Source organism: Macaca nemestrina, chromosome 10 (assembly GCF_043159975.1).
Source record: "Macaca nemestrina isolate mMacNem1 chromosome 10, mMacNem.hap1, whole genome shotgun sequence".
Lineage (NCBI taxonomy): Eukaryota > Metazoa > Chordata > Mammalia > Primates > Cercopithecidae > Macaca > Macaca nemestrina.
This window is the reverse complement of record NC_092134.1, coordinates 71,086,058-71,108,234: the sequence shown is the minus strand read 5'-3', so window position 1 is coordinate 71,108,234 and position 22,177 is coordinate 71,086,058. Positions and strand designations below refer to the sequence as shown.

General features: G+C 38.4%; 1 protein-coding gene across 2 annotated transcripts in view; it reads right to left on the bottom strand.

Annotated features, from left to right (window-relative positions):
- TAFA2 (TAFA chemokine like family member 2) overlaps positions 1-21,907 on the bottom strand; it is a 507,044-nt gene extending 485,137 nt beyond the window's left edge. Inside the window, exon 1 of one of the 2 annotated variants that reach the window (XR_982638.3) lies at positions 20,384-21,905. The gene's annotated coding sequence lies outside the window, so the exon portion shown is untranslated. Of the gene's footprint in view, positions 1-20,383 lie in introns of both variants that reach the window. The other variant, XM_011728358.3, reaches the window with a different exon arrangement.
- Between the last annotated feature and the right edge of the window lie 270 nt (positions 21,908-22,177).

Genomic DNA, 22,177 nt, shown 5'->3' with positions numbered 1-22,177 from the left:
TTTAAAAAGAAAACATTTCAGACAAATTTAATATTCTTCTTTGACAAAATTATAGGTTTAGGATATAGAAAACAAGGATGCCTTTCTCCCTCCCTTCCTCCCTTCCTTCGTCCTCCTCTTTATTAAGAGACAAAAATGTGCCAGGAAATGTGCAAAGAACAGTCCCTGCCCCAAGGATAATATAACCTAATGACTAAAGCAAACAAATAAGCAATTTCATTACAATAAGGTGTCTTTGATGTACATCGAAGTTGTGTACGTGTCCAAAAGAGGGCCCCAAAAGCTCCACATAGAAGGAAGTCTCTCTTGATGTTACTTGAATGATTTAGTCAGCAATATGCCAAAAAAAATTCTAAGAGCAGGTAACTGCAACAGTTGATTAGAAGAAATGAAGTACCACAGGCACTAATCTTTTTTATTCAGAGCAGTTTCTCCGTGACAATCATGATGGACTGAATAAAATGCTCAGTAACCCTGTAGCCAACTATGTCAAAAGGTATTTCAAGGTAGGGGCTGACTTCTGCCTCTTTTTAACAGGTAAAATGATCAATATAAACACAAAGTAGGTGTCTAATACATACTAATTGCACATTGAAAGCTAGAGGAACATGCAAAATATTTTCACATACTAAGATAAAATTTAAATGCTAGTAGCCTTGATAAATTGAAAATATCAAGAGAAAATAAATGAAGACTGAAGCAAAACTTTGCCTTTAAATTCAAACAACCTGTGTTCAATTCTAATTTAGTCACTTAATGAGTTCAGTGGCCTTCAGCTGGGTGTTTAGCTTCTTTGACTCTCAACTATCTAACCATAAAATGAGGATATTGATACTGATCTCTTAGGCTTGGGTCATTCTGAGGAATAAATGAAATATATGAAGGTTCCTAACTCAAGGCATGGCCCAATGGAGGGTACACAATAAATGTTAGCCTCATGTCCTTATTATATACATGGAAAAAAGATTTCCAAAAAGTGTAAAAGGCTGGATGTGGTGGCTCACGCCTGTAATCCCAGCACTTTGGGAGGCCAAGGGGGAGGATCACCTGAGGTCAGGAGTTCCAGACCAGCCTGGCCAACATGGTAAAACCCTGTCTCTACTAAAAATACCAACAAAAATTAACTGAGCATGGTACGCACCTGTAAGCCCAGCTACTCGGAGGCTGAGGCAGGAGAATCACTTGAACCCAGGAGGCAGAGGTTGTGGTAAACCGAGATCACACCACTGCACTCCAGCCTGGGTGACAGAGCAAGACTCCATCTCAAAAAAAAAAAAAAAAAAAAAAAAAAAAAAAAAAAAAAAAAAAAAAAAAACAGTGCAAAAAACCTTAAAAGGTTTCCTTGTCAATTTCTCTTTAAGACATTCTAAACTGAAAGTACATAGAAGTCATTCTACAATTTTCCCCATCAAATGGTTTCATCTTTCTAGGAAGCAGCACAAAAGAAAGTGGCCTCAGTATCCAGCATAAACCTCATCAATTCGTTTACTTAACATTTATTAAGTATCTCGCACATGCCATGGATTATTTTCCAGACAAGTGTCATTTAAACCTGTGCCCAAGTTTCTGATCTATAAGAACCAAAGAATGCTAAGTATCCAACAACCTCTAGTGTTGGAAATTCATCATTTTCTTTAACAATTCTTAGTCTTTGAACAGATTTCAGTAGTATTTACTGGTGCAGGAAAATGGAGAAGAGTTCAGAGAGAATAGAAAATGAGTTCAATCTGAGATTGCTGAGTTTGAGATTAATCTGAGATATCCAGGAGGAGAGACATAGTGTATAGGTAGAAAATCAGACCAAAAAGGTCTTACTAGGAATCTTAGATTTGGAAATTGTCAACACATATGCAGTAGTTAAGCGATGAGAATAGATGAGATCAATAAGAAAATGTTGGCCAGGCGTGGTGGCTCACGCCTGTAATCCCAGCACTTTGGGAGGCCAGCACACCTGTAGTCCCAGCTACTCGGGAGGCTGAGGCAGGAGAATCACTTGAACCTGGGAAGTGGAAGTTGTAGTGAGGTGGGATTGTACCACTGTACTCCAGCTGGGTGACAGAGTGAGACCCCATCTCAAAAAAAAAAAAAAAAGAAGAAGCAAGGAGGAGGAGGAGGAGGAGGAGGAGGAGGAGAGGAGGAGAAGGAGGAGGAGGAGGAAATGTTGATAGGAGAGACATACCGAGAACAGAGTGCTGGGGAACACCAATATTTCAAGGGAAGGCTGAGGAAGAGGAGCCAGCAAGGAGGCTTTAAAGAAATTATCACAGAAATAAGGAGAGAACCACAGATACTGTTTCATAAGCCTAGGAGTGCAGGGAAATTGTGTTGGAAAGAAAGGGAGTAGTCACCTACATCAAATGTGAGGGATATCAAATAAAATTAAGGATAAATAAAATCCACTAAAGAATTTAATCTACCTATAAGGCAGTTCAAAGAAAAATAATTTAATAAAGCATCCATCTAAAATTTGAATGCCCTCAAAATAATCCTGTCTTGAGAACTGTCCAGTTACACTTTTATGAACACTCCCAGTGTTAAAAGTTTACCACTTAATGAAACCCTTAATCTTCACACAGCTTTAAATATTATCAAAATCTTCCTCATTTTGAATACAAATATTTCTCCTTATATAACTATCCACTGATACAATACTGTTTTCAAATATTTGAAGATAACTTTTCTAATATAGCACTTATCATAATTTGCAGATCTATTTGTGTATATGTCAATATATACAGATACATTCTCGATTATAAACTCCAAGAGAGTAACGATGCTCCCTGTTTCACTAAGTATCCACAGCACACAGCAAGCACAGTGCCTGAAACCTAGAAGATGCTCCACATACAATGATTGAATTAATGAGTGTATTGACGGGCAGGGATTTAGATTCTAGAATTAATTATTGAATGAAATTTTAGCATTCCTTTCTCTGTGGATTTTTTTCTTAATTGGATCAATGTTTATGTAACTTCTAAGTCAATGTAAGAAAGCAAGATAGATTGGGTGCCCTCTCAAACTTCCTTCCAGAACGTTGATTCTATGAAAAGCTGACAAAGATTACATGCAGTGGGAACATCTCATTGGAAAATTAGGAAACCTGGGTCCCAGACCCAGGTCTGTCACTATTTCCGTTCTCTTCAATAAGCCTAGCTACTTCTCTGGGCCTTGGGACCACATTTATAAAGTGAAACTTTTGTATCTACACACTCCAAGGTCTTTTTCTATTTTAATATATAAGACTATAAAAAACATGTAAATATTATAATATATTCTGTAAAGGAAGATACCTGAAATGCCTAGTCATTGTTCTGATTATATTATCATTTCTTCAAACTTCGCATTTCTCTTTTTTTGGAAGCTATTGTATAGCTATAATAAGCTCCTTTTATACCATATTTTCACTTTGCCACATCTTCAATCATCTGAAACACAACTGCCCTATCATCTCTAACAAAGTAGTTCTTCAAATTGAATTACATTGTTGTTTTCTATGACACTGAATCTATTCTTTCACAAGGGGCCTTTCTCTTAGCCTCAGCTAGAAAGTGTTAATGCTAGTTATAATTTTAAAGCCCAATCTATAGCAATACTTCTTGATAATTAAGGCAAATTATCAACAACTACTATTCCATTATATAAGAAACAATTCTAATTCAGACCAAGAAAGTGAATTAAGTATACAAAGAACATATTATATATATACACACACATAAATTAGAAGAAAATTTGCATGATACTTCTCATCTATTCAAAAAAAAAAAAGAATTCGGCCGGGCGCGGTGGCTCAAGCCTGTAATCCCAGCACTTTGGGAGGCCGAGACGGGCGGATCACGAGGTCAGGAGATGGAGACCATCCTGGCGAATATGGTGAAACCCCGTCTCTACTAAAAAACACAAAAAACTAGCCGGGCGAGGTGGCGGGCGCCTGTAGTCCCAGCTACTCGGGAGGCTGAGGCAGGAGAATGGCATAAACCCGGGAGGCGGAGCTTGCAGTGAGCTGAGATCCGGCCACTGCACTCCAGCCTGGGCGACAGAGCCAGACTCCATCTCAAAAAAAAAAAAAAGAAAGAAAGAATTCAATCTGTTCCCACCTTTTTCAGCAATATTTCTAAGACATTCAAAAGAAAATACAACATAGGTATAATACACTGCTCCTCCTTTGATGTTGTCATATTAAAGACATCCACAACCTTCAAGAATAGAAATCTACTATTACCATAACATCATATTACACCATATTACCATAAAATATCTGCTGCCTGCATTTTCATATTATTAGAAAACATCTATTTACAGATATATTTTTGGTTTTATTCTGCCATTTGTTACAAATAAAATTAATTTAAAATAGATTTACTCGGAAAGGGGTTGTCTGAATTCTTCCCATGTAACTAATGTTTTCATAAGGCTTTGTCATTAATCAGAAAATTAAAAGATTGCATTGTTCAATACTCACCCAGCATTTAGCATCTAATTAGTCTTATATTGATGTTCTATAAATGCAACTGAGTTCTGCACCAGAGCTGCTGCATAGACTATTCCCACCCTACCCCCAAGAAACCCATTTCTTACACAGCAAAGAGTCCAGGAGAGGTTTTCAGAAGGTAAATGTAATAGTACATTTTGGCCTGAGTTTAAATTCCAGAAAAAGACACACTTTGGCTCACATTTGTTTAAGAGTTAGAGCTTTTTATTTTCAATTCAAATGAATAAATATTTGAGTATATAACATGAATTTTTCAAATTTTCTTAGATGTTAGTTCCTTATCTTAATACATAACAAGGCTTTTCATCAAATGAAATTGGAGAATCATAGAAATGCATTTATGGGAAATCTGAGACATATTCAAAGAATGCTATGGATGTTATGGTATAATTTTAATTGAACAATTCTAAAATTGAAAAAGGGGGTCCTACTTAGTGTTTCCAGATACAAATAATTTGAACCAAAACAATTCTCTAACCAGCATTCTGTTAAGCAGAATGAATTGGATGTTCTAACGAGTACGATTGAGATGCAATACTGTATGTTTAAAAACTCAGCTCTGAAGGCAGAACATCTGATTCAAGACTCATGTTTGCTTCCTACAAGCTGTGTGGCCTTGATCAAGCCACTTACTTATAAAATAGGAAGGACACTAGTCCCTTACACTGGAATTGCTGTGTGAGTTTAAAAAGATCACTCATGTGAAGTACTTAGCACAGTGCCAGACATGTTGGTCAGGTTTTAAATTTTTTTAATGTTTACAGATCTCCATAGAAAGCAAAGACCACAGCGGGGAAACCTTCATCCCCTCAGAGTGTTCCTGTCCGTGACAACTATGCAGCAGTACAACCTCAGTGCACAATGACACTCAAGTGGTAACAGAAAGCAAAATGGAAATAGAGAACTCTGGACATGCTCCTCACTTTCATCCATGACTCTTTCTTCCTGCCACTGCCAGCTGTCTAGGCAGCAGAATGCCTCTGGAAAAGTGGACTTCATGGTCTATGAGGCCAAGTTGCTACAAGCTGGGCAAAAATTCAGGAAGATAACAATAGAGAGAAAGGTGACTTTCTGCTGACATTTTTAAAAGCTGAGGTTCTTTTATACACATTATTGTTCCCCAAAGCTCTCTCTTTGGTGTTAAGACACTTCCTGGGAGATCTCAACCATTCAGAGGATTTCAGCTGCTACCGGTACACTAATGACTTCCAAACCCGTATCTTTAAGCCGTAATTCTGTTCTGAACTTCAAATCCAAATTTACCATTACTCACATTTCCTGTTGGGTATCACAAAGGTACTCAAACTCAAATTGCTTAAAATTAAACCAATTATCTTCATCTAGGTGGGCTACAGTTGCTCTGGGGATCTCATTCTATAACTCCCAGCAGTCACCTAAGCCAGGACCCATTACTGACTCTTTTCTCTCCCACTACCACATATTCAGTCTCTAAGACCGGTTGGTTTCATCTCCTACCTCTAAACTGTTCCTTCTTTTCCTCCTTTCTTCCACCTCTTTTCTTCAGACTTTTGCCAGTTCTCACCAGAATGACTGAATAGCTCTGTAGCTGGTGTTACTGGCTTTCTACTCTCCCCTCCATGGAGTCTATCCCCTATATTCTCACCAAAGCATCTTTCTAAATATCAGAGGAGGGTAAGGTTCAAAAGAGACCACAGATAGGCATGGCAGCTCACACCTGTAATCACAGCACTTTGGAAGGCTGAGACAAGAGGATCACTTGAGGTCAGGAGTTCAAAACCAGCCTGGGCAACATAACAAGACCCCATCTCTACAAAAAATTGAAAAACTAGCCAGGCATGGTGGTGCAAGTCTGTAGTCCTAACTTCTTGGAAGGCTGAGGCAGGAAGATCACTTGAGCCCAAGAGGTCGAGGCTGCAGTCAGCTATGATTGTACCGCTGCACTCCAGCCTGAGTGACAGAGCCTCTAAAAAATAAAATAAAATATGAATAAAGACAGAGACCTCAGTGGGGCAGTACTAAAATTCTGTCAGGAGTATAAAAGGTCACTGTTTATGTTATAATTTTTCTTAGAGTAGCTACTATAGCAGACATAAATTAGGAAACAAAAGTTTACTTTGATGTGACAGAGATACTATCAAGAACTCTGAAGGGTCTGAGAGCTTACCCTATTCACAAACTCACAAGTTAGTCTACCGTATTTCATAGATCCTGGCAAAAGACACAAGACTTGCAGATTACAGACAGATGAGTTTAGTATTCATCATACAGCAAGCAGCATGAACATCTTGTTTAAATCAATTCTCTTTCTCCCCAAGACCCACAGATATGACATAAAGGATCCCAGGCAGATGCTGCATGTGGCATCTCTAGCACTTATGGAACCCATATCTTTTATAATGGGCTACAAGAAGATCTGCCTTTTTCCCTGAAGGGAGAGATTATTTTTATTATGTTGGACAGTAAGTAAATCTGCCCTGTAATCCAGAGACAGAGATACTTTTCCAAGACTAGTCACTTGTTAAACATCCTTGAAAAGATATTTTGGAACAGAAGAGTAGTTAGTGTTCTGAGAGACTTGTGGAGAAATAGTCTTTGAATTCAAACCTGCCTCTGGTATTCACTATCTGTATGATTTTTACCTTTCTCTATCAGAGTTTCCTTACCTGAAATTGAGGATCACACTCATTTCTAACTCACAGCCGGTTTACAATATCAAAAGAAATCACTTGATACAAGTGCTTTGTAAACAAAAAGCACTATTTAAGTATAGTTATTATTTATGATTCTGGAATGTATTTTGTTGTTTCTTATGGAAATGAAAGAGAAAAATTATTTGGAATTTTTAAATTATACAATTAATAAAACACTTATTAAATGCCTTATTAAAGGTTAGATTTGGGTGGTACAAGGTGAAGAATTATGACACATTTCTCAACCTCAAGAATTTCACATTCTAGGGAGGAAGCTGACAGAAAGGACAGTGACAAGTTGTGTTCAAGTGACAGAATAGAAGCACTATATGCTTCTATAGAACTTGGAGGAATCTTTATAGAACTTGGAAGAATCTAAGTAATCATTAAATCCAACGCTCTCATTTGCCATAGAGAAAACTGGTGACGAAAATGATCAGTAATTTTTTTCTAAAGGCTGATAGCTACTTGTGGCAGTGTCAGAACTGGAACTCATTATTTTTTACTTTTAGTTTAATAAACAACCTTGACAGAAATTTCTTATTCCTGAATAGAGGTTTTACAAGACTGAGGCAGGATATTCTGTTTGGCTCCACGCATTTTTCTCTCCTCTACAGTCTTACTTCAGTGCATTGCCATTTTACCTCTTTGTTCCCCAAGAATTTCAATGGATTTATTCTTTTCTAACTTCTTACTTTTCTCAAAGGTCAAGGATTTCCTCTTTTTTTAGAGAGAAATCTAGAACAAACTTCCCTTTTGACCTTCTTTTCTCCCTTAACTTTTACTCCATCTGGCTCCCTACCTGATAATTCTTCCTCGTTATATCCCACAAAATGCTAACCCTGCCACCTTCTCAATTCCTGACTGCCAGTTATTCAGTCTGCTTTTTTCTCTCAGTTCACTCCGGTCTGCTATACCATCTGCCCAGTGAACTTGATGCAGATTTCATAAAATGCAAAGTAAAATATTAGCTACAAACCCTGAAGTTCACCTTAAAGACTAGATGTAATCAGCTGCTAGGAAAAGACAGTAAGCAAGGAAAATCATAATTCACCCAGTTTTCCTAATAGTGTTAACATGGACTCTGCCCCAAGGTAAAATTCATCAATGTGCAGTAAGCTTGATTTCAATTCCATGTATTGATTTTGAATTTTTTTCAGTACTCTACAGGACCTGAATTTTTTACTAATTTCATATTTGGGATTGCATTGGGGAAGAAGAATAGATACATCTTTTTCAGTAAGTACCACCATAGCCATAGCTCAATAATTAGACTGAGCTTAGAGCTTAATTATAAAAGTCAGAGTGTTTGGGAACTATACAAGGAAAAATCAGGTTCATTCCATTTAAAGCCTTTCTTGAGAATCATCAGAGAATCCAAAAAAATTATATACTTCAAAGACTAAAGACATCATATTCAAGGATTTTGAGAAAGTCTCTAAGTGTATAGCAATGTTAATATATATAGTTACATTATAATCTTTTAAAATACATGCAAAGAAAAAATATTCAACTTTTTATGATTTAATAAACTGACCTTTTTCAAGTTTTATTAAACATATGGGTTTTTTAATAATCAAATATAGTCAAAGAGTTTTAATTTTGAGGAATCTTCTATGGTGGCAAGCATTTAGAAGCTTTACTTAACTCAGAAGGATGAAAATGAAATCAATAAATATCTGAACATATTATCTACACTAAATAGCATTTAGAATTAGAATAGCAAAAAAACGTTTAGTATCGTTGAAGCCAAGAACAATGGTATCACGGTCAATAGTGTTTCTGAAGTTAACAAAAAAAAAAAAAAAAAAGCAAATCCCAGTTCATGATAAATTACAAAAATGGTAATTATGTAGATAAGAATAAATGGCTTTAAATTCCCTAATGAATGAGTCAAGTTACTGACAAGAACAGTCAAAACATATTCCATATGTGATTAACAACACTTAAATTTGACATTGACAAATATTATTTAATTTATACAACAGTAGAATCACAAGTGTATATAGTCTCTAAGTCTCCAGGTTACAATAAATTGTGGAAAGAATGGGAATTTCAGTCAGTATGCTTACTTTATTTTTGTCCTTGACCTTTTGCCTAGAATATATTTGTTAATTCGGGTGTAGTTCAGAATAACTGGTGTCTCCCCACCCCCTGCCATCTCTCTCTCAAATACATGCACACACACACACACACACACACAAATTAGAAATGACACTTCTTCACAGAATGCTTCCTTGGGCATTGAAGAAACATATAAAAAATACACTCTATCAATTTGTAACTGATCATCTTCCCATTAAGTTTATTAAGTACCTATTAGATGCCAAACACTATGCTAAACACTAGGAATCAATAGAAATGAGATATACATGGGTCTGCCTCACAGAGCTTACATTCTAACAGATTCAGTAGAATGAACTGATACCATTCCTCAGCTATAAGCAAAGCTATTCTATATAGTAGAAACTTGAAAGCACTTGGAAGGAAAAAACTGAGTAAGATTTAATAGCATGACTATTACAAACTATATTAATCATACAACTTGAAAGAAAACAAATTGCTTCACTCCCTCAGACTGACATGTCTAAATCTAATCTCAGTTTATAATTAATACACTGGCATAAGGAAACATAAGAACTTCCAGAGCATTGATAAAACTGATGACAAGATATTGTACCCAGTGAACTGAGCTTGTGACATGAGGTCCTAGACAGCAGTAGAACAGAGTCACATACCTTAGCTATGACACCTTCTGACATTAGCAAAACTGGCTTAGGGGGAGAAAATGCTACTAATATATGAAGATAAGAAGTTCAAACTTCCTAAATCATAAAGTATTATGTCTTCAATCCTAAAGGAATCATTTATGGAAAGTTATTGAAGATTAGCAGGGCAAAAATTACAAAAAAGAAGAGAGATTCATTTTAAAACTGTAAGCCCAGTAAATATACAAGGAAAGCTTCGTCTTTTTTCAAGTCCATCCTCCCTGCTACACATAGTAGCTACTCAAGTAGGACAAAAATCTAGAGATTATGGCCAAAATTTTGACATCTAAGCCCTGAAAGGAATAAGTCACTATTGAAATTCCAAAAATAATTTGGAGAACTAAAATTGACTTTGTATAATAGAATATATTGATATATAATATAATGTCTTTGTTATGAAATAAACATCTCTTCTAACTGTAGAATGTAAACCAAACTTGCATTAATATGTGAAAAACAATTTCTAATTTACATTTTGAAGGAAAAACATGTTATCTAAATAGAAGGCTAAAAAACGAAGCAAAACACTTACAAATTCTGTGCTCAGATGAAAGAGCCTATGAGAAAAATGTTTGGAGTCAGTGGCCAGGTTTGGGCTGCTCGCCACAGGGAGAAACCTGTCAAAGGGTTAAGAGTTGAAGGTTTCCCACCCTTTTGAATGTGTGGAATAAAATTTAGTGATAAAAATGCTTCCTAAAGCCGTGTAAGTCAAACTATAGTCCATGGGCCAACAGTATTCAACTGGAAGCTTGTTAAAAATGCAGAATCTCAGGCCCTCTTCCAGAACCTTCATTTTAGCAAAATTCCCCTGGTAATTTGTGCGCACATAGAAATTTAAAAGGCACTGATATAAGGAATAAGACATTCTCATTCTAGGACTACAGCACCTGTTCCAAATATTTGGCATAAATTTAAACTTCTGCATCTACAGTACATCTCTTAAAGCCTCCAAGATACCATCAACTTCAAGATGAGTTCAGCATCTGCTATACAATGAGTCATTAAGAAGAAATAAAACTACAGGGGTCAAATTGAGCCACTCATCATTATCATTATCATTATCACCTCCAGATGAGCCCTCTACTATCAACTATCCTGATTCCAGATGCAAATGGAGTTGGAGGATTGTGCTTAGAGATGACAGAGGGGCCAGTATACGCATCTCCATAACTAGCTCTCCTCACATACTCCTCTGTCAACCATGACACACTCATAGTCCTTAGCTTGTGTATGGCCTGCAGATATGTCTGTTGCCCCACATAGTATTTCAAATTTAATTCATTGCCATCATATATAATTTTGGAACTTTCACATTTAAAAATCTGCACATCCAAGTTCTCTTCTGCAAATCAGAAAATCTGCCACACCAGACCCATATTAGATCTAGCATGGTAATAGCATGTTGGAGCCAAGGCTCAGCTGTCTCACTTAGATGTCAGCCATAATCTCCACCACTCCCTGTAGTATCCCCAACACCATGGCTGAGGCTGAGTGTCAATTGCTATTTGTCATCTTCCACTTGGGCTGCTTTATTCATTCACATTTCCAACCTGACCCCTATAGGCATTTAATTTGTGAACCTTTATTTATTTATTTATTTGACAGATTCTTGCTCTGTTGCCAGGCTGAATGCAGTGGTGCTATCTTGGCTCACTGTAACCTCCACCTCCCAGGTTCAAGCAATTCTCCTGCCTCAGCCTCCCGAGTAGCTGGGATTACAGGCACCTGCCATCACACCTGGCTAATTTTTGTATTTCTTTAGTACAGATGGGGTTTCACCATGTTGTCCAGGCTAGTCTCAAACTCCTAACCTCAGGTGATTCCAAAGTGCTGGCATTGAGAGACTGTAGGGCGCATCGTGTCACTGATCTAAAGTCACTCCATATGTGAAATTCAGGAAAAAGAGCTACCGTTTGCGTCACCCTCCATTTGAGGACAGACCTTGTAAGCTGGAATCAATCCACTGCATTACATACCTCACCTCAAATATACACTACAATATTTTTCTTCACAATCCATTTCAACTCAAATATTTAACTATTTTAATTATTTCTTTTCAGACCTATACTTCACAGTTATAAATAAGAATGACTAAGAAAAACAAACACAGCACAATACATTGTTGAACCGTTCCTTCAGATTAATTTCAAAAGTTCAAGTAATGTACTAAAATGGTAAATATCATGAGGGTAGATGTCTGCCATTTTTGTATACTAAGATAGCCCAAACACCTACATAGTGCTTTCTATGGACTGAATGTTTGTGTCTTCCCAAAATTCATATATTAAAGCCTAAATCTCCAATGTGATGGTATTTGTAGGTGGGACCTTTGAGAAGTAATTAGATCATGACAATGGAGCCCTCATGGGTAGGATTATTGTCTAAGGAGAGACATGAGAGAGATGATACCTGTCCCCTTACCCTACCACCACCATGTGAGGATCTAGTAACAAGGTGGGTGTCTACAAGCCAGGAAGATGGCCTTCACCAGACAAATCTGCTGGTGCCTTGATCTTGAACTTCCCAGCCTCCAGAATTGTGAGAAATTACTGCTTATTGTTTATCGCTCAGTCTGTGGTTTTGTTTTTGTTGTGGTGGTGGTTGTTTTGATACAGGGTTTTGCTCTGTCAGGCTGGAGTGCAGTGGCACCATCACAGCCTACTGCAGCCTCAACCTCCTGGACTCAAGCAAACCTCCCACCTCAGCCTCCCCAGTAGCTGGGACTATAGGCACTTGCCACCATGCCCGGCTGATTTTTGTATTTTCTTGCAGAGATGAGGTTTCATCATATTACCCAGGCTGGTCGCAAACTTTTGGGCTCAAGTGATCCACCTACTTCGGCCTCCCAAAATGTTGGGATTACAGGCGCGAGCCACTGCACCTGGTCAATCTATGGTATTTTTATCATAGCAGCTCAAACTGATTATGACAGTTCCCAACAAATACTTAATGAATAAATGAACAGACTTTTCAAAGGATTATAAATTCTCAAAATTCATACATAGATTTTGAATGAATGTGTTTAATTATCATATAATATATGAAGATTATTTATTTGCTAGCTTAGTCTATCGAACTAATTTTATTTCAATGACTATGAAAGCCATCAGTAGAGCAAAGACATGTAACCCTAAAAAACCTGAGACCCGTGACCTATCACAACTTGTTTTGCAACAAAGCAGCATCATGCAGATAAAGCAACATTACTAAATTATAAGATTAAATCTGATTCAGTGTTATGTCCCAAGGTCTATAGCCTTTGGTCATCACCATAATCATCATCATCATCATCATCATCATCATCATCATCTCCATCTCGATCTTACAAAGCTGAAGAACCCAAATAGCAAGCTAATGAATTTTAACCACTCAACAAATGATGGAAGGAGCAAATATATCTTCAACTAGAGAAGTATAAATTTTGACCCAATTCTGAATGTATATTTATAAGCACACCAATTATCAGTCTAAAAGGGGTTTGCAATAATGCTTAAATGTATACGTATCTTAGCAGGAAACAACTGTCATATAACAGATTACTTATCTATTGGAAAACATATATGCGGCATTTAAATGCCAGGAACTATCTGCTAGATATTCCTTGACTTCCTAACTAAAAGGGAATCTCCTTAAGGTTAAATATGTCACGCTATATTGTTGCACTTCCATGCCATGATACTTAGTGGGTCTGAACACATGGAAAAACAATACTTTTTTTTTTCGAGGCACAGTCTCACTCTGTCGCCCAGGCTGGAGTGCATGGCATGATCACAGCTCAATGCAGCTGTGACCTCCCAGGCTCAAGTGATCCTCCCACCTCTCAGCCTGTCAAGTAACTGGGACTACAGCCACACACACCCCACGCCTGGCAATTTTTTTTTTTTTTTTTTTTTTTTTTTTTTGGTAAAGGCAGGGTTTTATCGTGTTGCCCAGATGGTCTTGAACTCCTAGACTCAAGTGATCCTCTCACCTCAGCTTCTCAAAGTACTGGGATTACAGGCATAAGCCACCACACCTGGCTGAAAAAAACACCTTTTTTATTGTCTTAAAAATTCCACTGAAGAAATATGTTGCTGAGAAACTGAGGCACAGAGAAATAAAGTGGTTTTTGTGGACACATGGTTATTTATCGTTAGAGCTACAAAAGCATCTCCATAACTCTTGCCACTGTACCACACTGGTTTTATAATAGTCAATTTCAAAATTTATCTGCTAACCCGAATAGCAAGCTAATGAATTTTAACCACTCAACAAATGATGGAAGGAGCAAATATATCTTCAACTAGAAAAGTATAAATTCTGACCCAATTCTGAATGTGTATTTATAAGCATGCCAATTATCAATCTAATAGGGGTTTGCAATAATGTTTAAATACATACATATCTTAGCAGGAAAAAAAACTGTCATATAACAGTCATTAGGTTTAGTCCAAGAACTAAACTTTTAAAAATTAGGTTAAATTTTTTCCTTAAAGTTTTCCAAAATGGGGCCTCTGTTTTGTGGAGGATGCCATTTCAATGCCCTCTCATTCTCCCCTTGGCCTTTGAATTGCTTCACTGAAATGTGGATTGTCTACCTCCTTTCTCTTTCTACACTGTAAAAAAGAACTAAAGTTAGAGCTATTTCACTCAATTTTACTCAGCTTTCCAAAGAAAATACAAACAAAGCTGGAGAACCCAAACAGCAAGCAAGACCAGGTCACAGCTACTGACTTGTCTGATAGCCATTTCTGAGAAATTTTCTAAACACTCTAGCACCAACAAATTTGAGTATGCCATTTACCATACAACTATAACAAGGTAAAACCAAACTAAGAAAGAAATGGTAACAGTAACCAGGTTTCCTACTTTAAATAAAATAGTACTGGAGAGTGCCTTTGTGAAGTTAGAACTGTCTGTAAGCTAATAAAGATAAAAATGTAAGTGTAAATGTTGTTTTTCTCAAGTAATGTGAAGGGTCATTTCTAAATTCTTGACTGATCTGAGAAGTTACAAATTCATTCCATCAATACATAATGCCCTACTGTTTATAGGGTCCTGGAAGGCCTGCCCTCTCCAAGAATATATTTTAACAAAGTCTCTTTGTTCTATCACTAGGTAGAAGTTTGCTATTAAAATTCCTATAACCACATAACCCTTTTAAAACCATGGCAGAGTTTTCAGATATAGACAATAATTTTGAATGATCAGTTTTTTGCACCAGAAAGAATCTGTCTCCTCCTAGCCCAGGACATTCTGGTTTGAAAACTTTAATTCCAAAGCACAAATGAACCTTTACAAAAATCTTCTGTTCTAGTACCCACTATAATTTATTTTCATAGACTTGTTTATAAGGAGCTGCATAATCCACCCAAAGAAAGCCAAAGTGTTTTTCTGTATTATTAAACTCAACAGAAAATTCCATGTGCAGCTACAGGAGGCCATAGGCAATTAACACTGAAAATGGAAAGGTGTAGAATCTTTGCATGACCTTTAAAGGGCAACACAGTTGCCCATTCACATGCATGCAATTATACAGTGACTAGTTCATAGCAGCAAATATATATATATTTATTTATATTTAGTGAAACAAACCTTGCATTCATCAAAAACTACTTTGAACTTTCCAGGCTTCATCTAGAGAGTTAGCTTTACATAGTACAGGAGACTTGTTCAGCTGGTTGTCTTCATTTTGTCAAATTACTAAATTCAGCCTATCACCGTAATTGCTAGAATGCAACATTATCACATTATTGAATCTCTCTGTAAAGAGTTTCCAAAATCTACTGCATAAAGCTACCATATAAAAGAAGCAATATAAATATAAATTTAATTGAATGACTATGTTTGTACTATTGCTGGGGAAAGGGAGATGTAACTTTGCTAACTAGCCATTCAGGGAAAATCATAAAACAATTACAGCTACTATGAAGTAACTTAGGAGATTGAAGGAAGTGATTAAAAGGACTTTATCTAATATAAACACACAAGCTCTGATTCCTTAGTTATACATCTCACACTCCACATGAACCACTGAACAAAATAGAGTATTCTTCTTGTAGCTTAAATATTTACTTCTCATCTGATTTCCAAGTAAACTAGAAACCTTATGTTTTCCAATGGCAATACCAATCAACTGCGTAAGTCTTCCACTGACTAGCTTGCCTAATATTACAGCACAGGATAAAATCCAACATATCCATGTGGTATACACACTAGAAACAGGTGGATTTTGGAAAGCTAACATAAATTTGGAGTATAATATCAATATATTTCTGGCAATTTTGTAGATACCATTTTAAATGAGAATAGTACACTCCAATGTAATACATAGTTTGTGCATTGACTATGGAGGTTTATATTCAATAAAGACAGCACACAGATAACATTCAGAGTTTAAAATGTGTCAAAATTCCCAGTTGTAGTGTCAATAAAAACATCGCAAAGTGTCTCCACATTGAGGGTAAAAATGATTTTTTTTGCATTTGTAGCCTAGTAAATAAAAGTACCTCCAAAAGAAAAATCCATGAGAAAAATAGAATGCATTAACAATGGCTCAAATAGTAAAACTAAGTTATAAATGACCTTGTCATACTATGGATATAGTTGTACTGCAGGTCAAATCATGGAAAATAGTGGAAAAACTATGCACCTAAAAAGGTAGACATTCCACAAAGTTGTTTTGATCACCCTGTTACATAAAACCAATATTTTACATGGGTGTCATTTAAAGCATATGTATGTATGTACGTATGCATGTGCATATATTTATAGATACAGAGACTATATTGATAGATACTACAGAGAAATATATTTAAATACTTTCACATTCCAATAAGTTTAACATCCTCTTAAAATTTCTGTAAGATTAAGTAGAAGACAAGAATTGTTTGTTTTATTTCATTGACAACGACACTGCACTGAATGAATCACTGCATTGAATGAACAAAATCAGACCTTCTAAAAATTACCCAATAAGTCAGTGGCCAATAACAATTAAAAAACAGAAACTAACTTCTATGTCTCTGTTTGCTAGGCTCACCTGTCAATCTCCTGTTTCAGACTGTGCTCCGAACCTAAAGTAAAACTGCTTTCTAAAGACTAATGGTAACTCAATGTGAGATTATTTATTCTCTTTCAATGGAATAATTAAGTAGTTCAATATGCTCAAAGTAGATCCAAATAAAGTTAACCAAAGAATTTTCAAACAAAATGGCAAATTCATCATATCACATGGCATTATAAAATCAGTGGTCCAAAAGCAAGCTATTTCATGTGAAATTTTGTGCAAGCATGTGGCCAGGTATGAAGTTGATGCAGCTGGTTTGGCCTTCATATCTAGCAGCAGGCTGTGTTAATGCAATTCTTCTCCTTGTTTTGATGAAGCCCTACTAATAACAGGTTGATGAATTGCATTTGCAAATGTCAGGCATAGATCAAAGGGGATGACAGCTTGGATGATTATTTTACCCCAAGTTGTGATTTTTCACCAAGAAAACAAAACTGCATTGCACAGTAAAGTTCCGTATTTTTACTTGAATCTTCAATGAACAAAACAGCTGCAGAAAAATGTGACTTAATGAGGCATCCCTAATAAAATACTGCAGAAGTAAAAGCAGGGGCACTGAACTGTTTGCACTCGGGTTGTTTCATCTTTTCAAATATATTAGAAATAACTGATGACACTTTGGAACATTCCTTGTTTGGGACATGCATTAGAGAGTTCATCAGCAAATGTTCATCAGTTTGCAGTGATTGCTGAACTTGGGTGCAATCTGACCGTACCTTTTCTTAGAGGCCAAGATAAGAAATGACTGAGAAATCCCGAAGATACACATCTTACCCTTCCTGTATAAGGTAATCCATAACTTGCAATTAGTGATAAATCAATCTTAAATGCATATTTTAACACAAAAATACATTTTAAAATGATCATCAAAATACTGTATTGAAGACACTGGATCCAGGGCTACTAACATTTTCTGATAAAATATAAAATAATTTTTAAATTTTTTCTACCACCCCCTAAATTTTATCTTTTTATATAGGAAAACTGGCCATATCTAAAAACAGATCTTTTTACAGCCATGTCATCACATTTTATAACTTGGTGGTTAGTAAATACCATATTGCCATCTCTAAGCAATATGTAATCTATTTTGACATAAATCCATAGGCATCTCAATGAATCTTCATTCTCCAATTTGTCATTGTTAAAATAGCTAATATTTTTCTCATGAGATATCACATATACTTAGAAGCCTTAATTCCCCTCTAGCAGAACCTGTAGCATTATATAGGCATTTGCTTTAATGTCAAAAATTCTGGGTTCATCTTTTAAGAGACACATATCATAGTACTCTACATAAATATGAAAGCAGGCATCCTAAAGTACTAAATTTTTTAAAGGCAAGAAAAGAATCAAGATTTTAACATAAAAAAAAAATGCCTGATCTGAATAAAACAACACACTAAAGCCATTTGCCTCTTAAAATATTCCCTGTGCCTAAGTATTCAGTTGGCAGTGACATTGACCTCACGGACTTTTGCTATCTATAAATAATACAATCTAACTTTTTTATTGAAAATTAGGAAAATGAACATATTTATAAGCTTCAGTGTGGTAACTGATGGCCTTTAAGTGGCTACTGGTGGTTTTAAAAATTAAGATTCCAAAAAGAAAGGTCAACTCAAACAATTGACTCAGAATGAGATCCGGAACAAAATAAAGTAAGGAAAGAGACAAACATGTCTGATCTTTTATTTGAAATATAGGATATTAGGTGCCAATTGTGATATTGCAAATGATTAGTTAGTCTGAGAGTACAAATGCAAACATGGAAAGGCTGAGGTAAGTACAATTAATCTTAATCCTCTGATTTTTAAAGCTTTAGAAGTGTTTTTAATCTCCTTTCCTAGTTATTTTGGTTTAGCACTTTACACAAAAAATCTTAAATTAATTGCTCATTTGTCTTAACTTATATGCCTAATAAAGCAGTTTGAGAGTGTTAATTGATAACTCTGAATGTTCATGTTTAAAATAATCTAGTCGAGAAGACAAGAATCAGACAATTATCATTCAGTCAATAGTAATTGAAATTCATCCTGTCCTGTGTGAAGGATCCTCCTACACTACCAAGTACTTTGGGGACACTTCAGAGTAAAGGTCGCTTAGGAGTTTGCTTTTTTGTGTGTGGTTTTTAAGATTTTTTTTTTCTCCACGAATCATTTTGTAAAATCCAAGACGGGATTTCACACTCACGAAAGGAGGATTTTTTTCCCTCTCTCTCTATTATTGTAATAATAAGCCAAACTCACGCAGCACAGGTGAAGAGAGACTAGCCGCTGTAGTAACATTACTACACATTTGATTCCAAACGCTTCAGGCAATTGTTTAACACTCGGTCAAGACGTGGAATACTCAATAGAGAAGCCTCGCGTCCACCCGAAGGCTCTGCGAGCGTCTATGTTTCTTCCTTTTCAGACAGGATAAGTCGACCTGCAGTTCTTAGAGAAAGAGGGCGACGGATCTCAAACTTTCCTTTGCAAAGCCAGTTTCTGAAAATAACACGTTCCCCCATTGATAAGTGAAGATCAGTAGCCTAAAGAAAACACTTCTTGGTAGGCACCTGGCCTTTTAGAATTGAAGGGGGAAGGGATGGCAAAGCAGTCGGCAGAAAACCCGTGTATTCGTAGCAAAATCTGGGAGACATCTACCCGGAAAGAAATTAAAAACCATTAGTTTTCCGAAGCCATTCTTATTCTGAAAGCTGTTCGTTAAGAGGATCATTTACTAAAGCTCTCTCGTAGTAGCCTTTACAAAAGCTTTTTTTCATTCAGTAAGAAAGCGCCCCATCCCAAATCTAAATAAACCTTACATAGATGAGGCTCTGGAATTTATCAGTTTGATTCTTTATGAAAATAGTTAGAGGTGGAGAAATCAACAGTCTCACTGAAACACCCACCTTCTGCAAGCAGGCCTGAGAATTAACTAATCAGAAGCGGACAAAAAGTAGGGATTTCAGAAAGATGACCTGACACATCCCATTGATCTTCCCTGGAACGCGACCCCCAACTCCTTATCAAGAGTCCAAAATGGTTACCAGCCAGGATGGGTCTGGGTAAGGAATCGAATTAAAACCCACTTCAATCTTCAACCTAGTCGTTTGTATTAGGAGAAATGGGGCAGAGAGGGAGGGCATTGCTCATGGAGACTTCTTTCTCATGCTCTGATCCCCTCTCTGCGCCCCTCTACTCCGCCCCTACCCTGACCGCCCGCGAGGGAGAGACGCCGGCCGCTGGACCCGCATCTGCCCTCACCTCTCGCCTTCCCCGGGCGATCTCCCTACAGCCCCGGATCCCCGAGAAAGGGGAGGTGAGACGTGTGGACACGGGGGCTTCCGGGTCCGCGGTCCTACAGTTGCCGCTCCGGTCCCCAGCACTGGCCGGCGACCCGAGGCGCGGCTCGCACCTACCTGCAGCCCGGCTTCCCGGTGGCGGCAACACCTAGCGATGCTCCTGCAGTTTTTGCGGGCAGGCGCCAGCCTTATCGCTCTCGCATCGCTTCCAAGATGCCAATCCGCCGTCACCATCCAGGGGCATAGGGAACCGAAGTCTGGTGCTGTGTGCTCGTGGAGGGCGGCGTGTGAGTGTGGCCCTGAGCGTGAGAGTGTGCGCGCGCGTGTGTGGCTGTGTTTCCTCCTCCGATGGCAAAGAGGGTTCAGGAATCTCTTGACATCCAAATTGGAATCCCCCTAAAGCGGGTGAAGGTGAGCCTGATCCTTCTCCCCGCTTCTTTATTCCACAATGTCAAAGTAATCAAAAGATTTGTTTACTGAAGAAAAGCCAAAGTCCCGAAGCCCTTGGCAGCGCCCGCGGTCGCCTGCTGTCCTCGCCGGATGCGCGCGGTGCGCTCAGCTCTCTGGACTGCAAGAATCAAGGCGGTCTTGCAGCAATTACCGCTCTTATTCCATCTCTGATTTGTTTGCTTTTAAGGCCGAGTAAAGACTTTTCCTCTCGCCTCACGTCGTCTCTCCCTCTCACACACACACACACTCACACATCCTCCGTTACCTCTCTCCCGCCCTCCCTCTTGTTCTCTGGGGAAAGGCAATTGGATGGAAAGATTCACCTTCAGGAAAGCAGCCTCTGCCACGCACTTCTCGAGTTCCCTGGCTCTCGCAGGTACCGGGTCTCCAACGTGGTGGAGTTGCTGGGAGGCTCGGGACAGGAAGGAGGAGAGGCTCTGAGCTCAGCCGATGTCCCCCCGCCAGACGCCCGCGTCCCTCGGTCCAGGTGCCCCTGTTCCCACTGCTCGCAGATAGGTCCCCGCTGGTGCCCTCGCGGAGACTCTGCGCCTTCCACTCGAGTCCACTTAGCAGCAACTCCTGGCCAGCTTCAGCCCCTCAATCCCGCCTCGAAGTGCTGCGGGCAGAGCTCCATGCAGCCCACCCGCTGCCCTTCTAGGCATCGTGGGCCGGAAGGAAGGGAAACCCGCCGATGTCCCCCTGGCAGCAGTGCCCTGGCACCGTCACCACCGAGAAGGTGCGAGTTCCAACATCGAACACAAGCGAGCAGGTGTCGCCTGTGTCACTTCGCTAAAGGCGGGAGGGGAGAAAGAAAGGAGCTTGGGGGAGGGGGCCGAGGAAACAAATCCAGATCACCAGCGGAGAAAGAAGCCGTTTAGCAAGCAAAGCCTCCTCTCCGCGTCCCAGCCCAGATGCTGTACTGTCAAAAGACACTGATGTTAATCTTTTAGAAAGTCGCCATAAAGGGCAGAGCCCCCTGCTCCACTCTAGAACCCTCTTCCACCCAGCCTGGCTGTCCAGTGAGTACAGAGTGACTTGGCTCCCCCATATAGTGCGGCGAGAATGCAGGAGGAGAACAGGCTCTGACACTCCAGGTTGAGTTAAGCAGTAAAATGGAATGGCAGGGCCAGGCGGCGTTGCCTCGCCTCTCTCTCCCAAAAGCCGGTTCTGTTAGCCCCAGCAACTGCCGTTGAGAGCAAACAACGGTCCTGCAGAAAAAGAACGAGACAGTAAAAGATGAGGAGGCAACTGGTATAAAAGCTGGACTATGTCTCCCTCTAGAGGGTCATCCGGATTAGAACGCTTTACTAGATGTAACAGACCAGTTTCTCTCCGTAAAAAAAAAGAAAACAGTATGTGGTTTCAGAGAATTTGTATTTTTACAAATTACAACTTCTCAAGAATTTAGAGGGAGGATTTTCACTGCAGCCCTATTAAGCAAAGCCCTTGTTAAAGGAACGT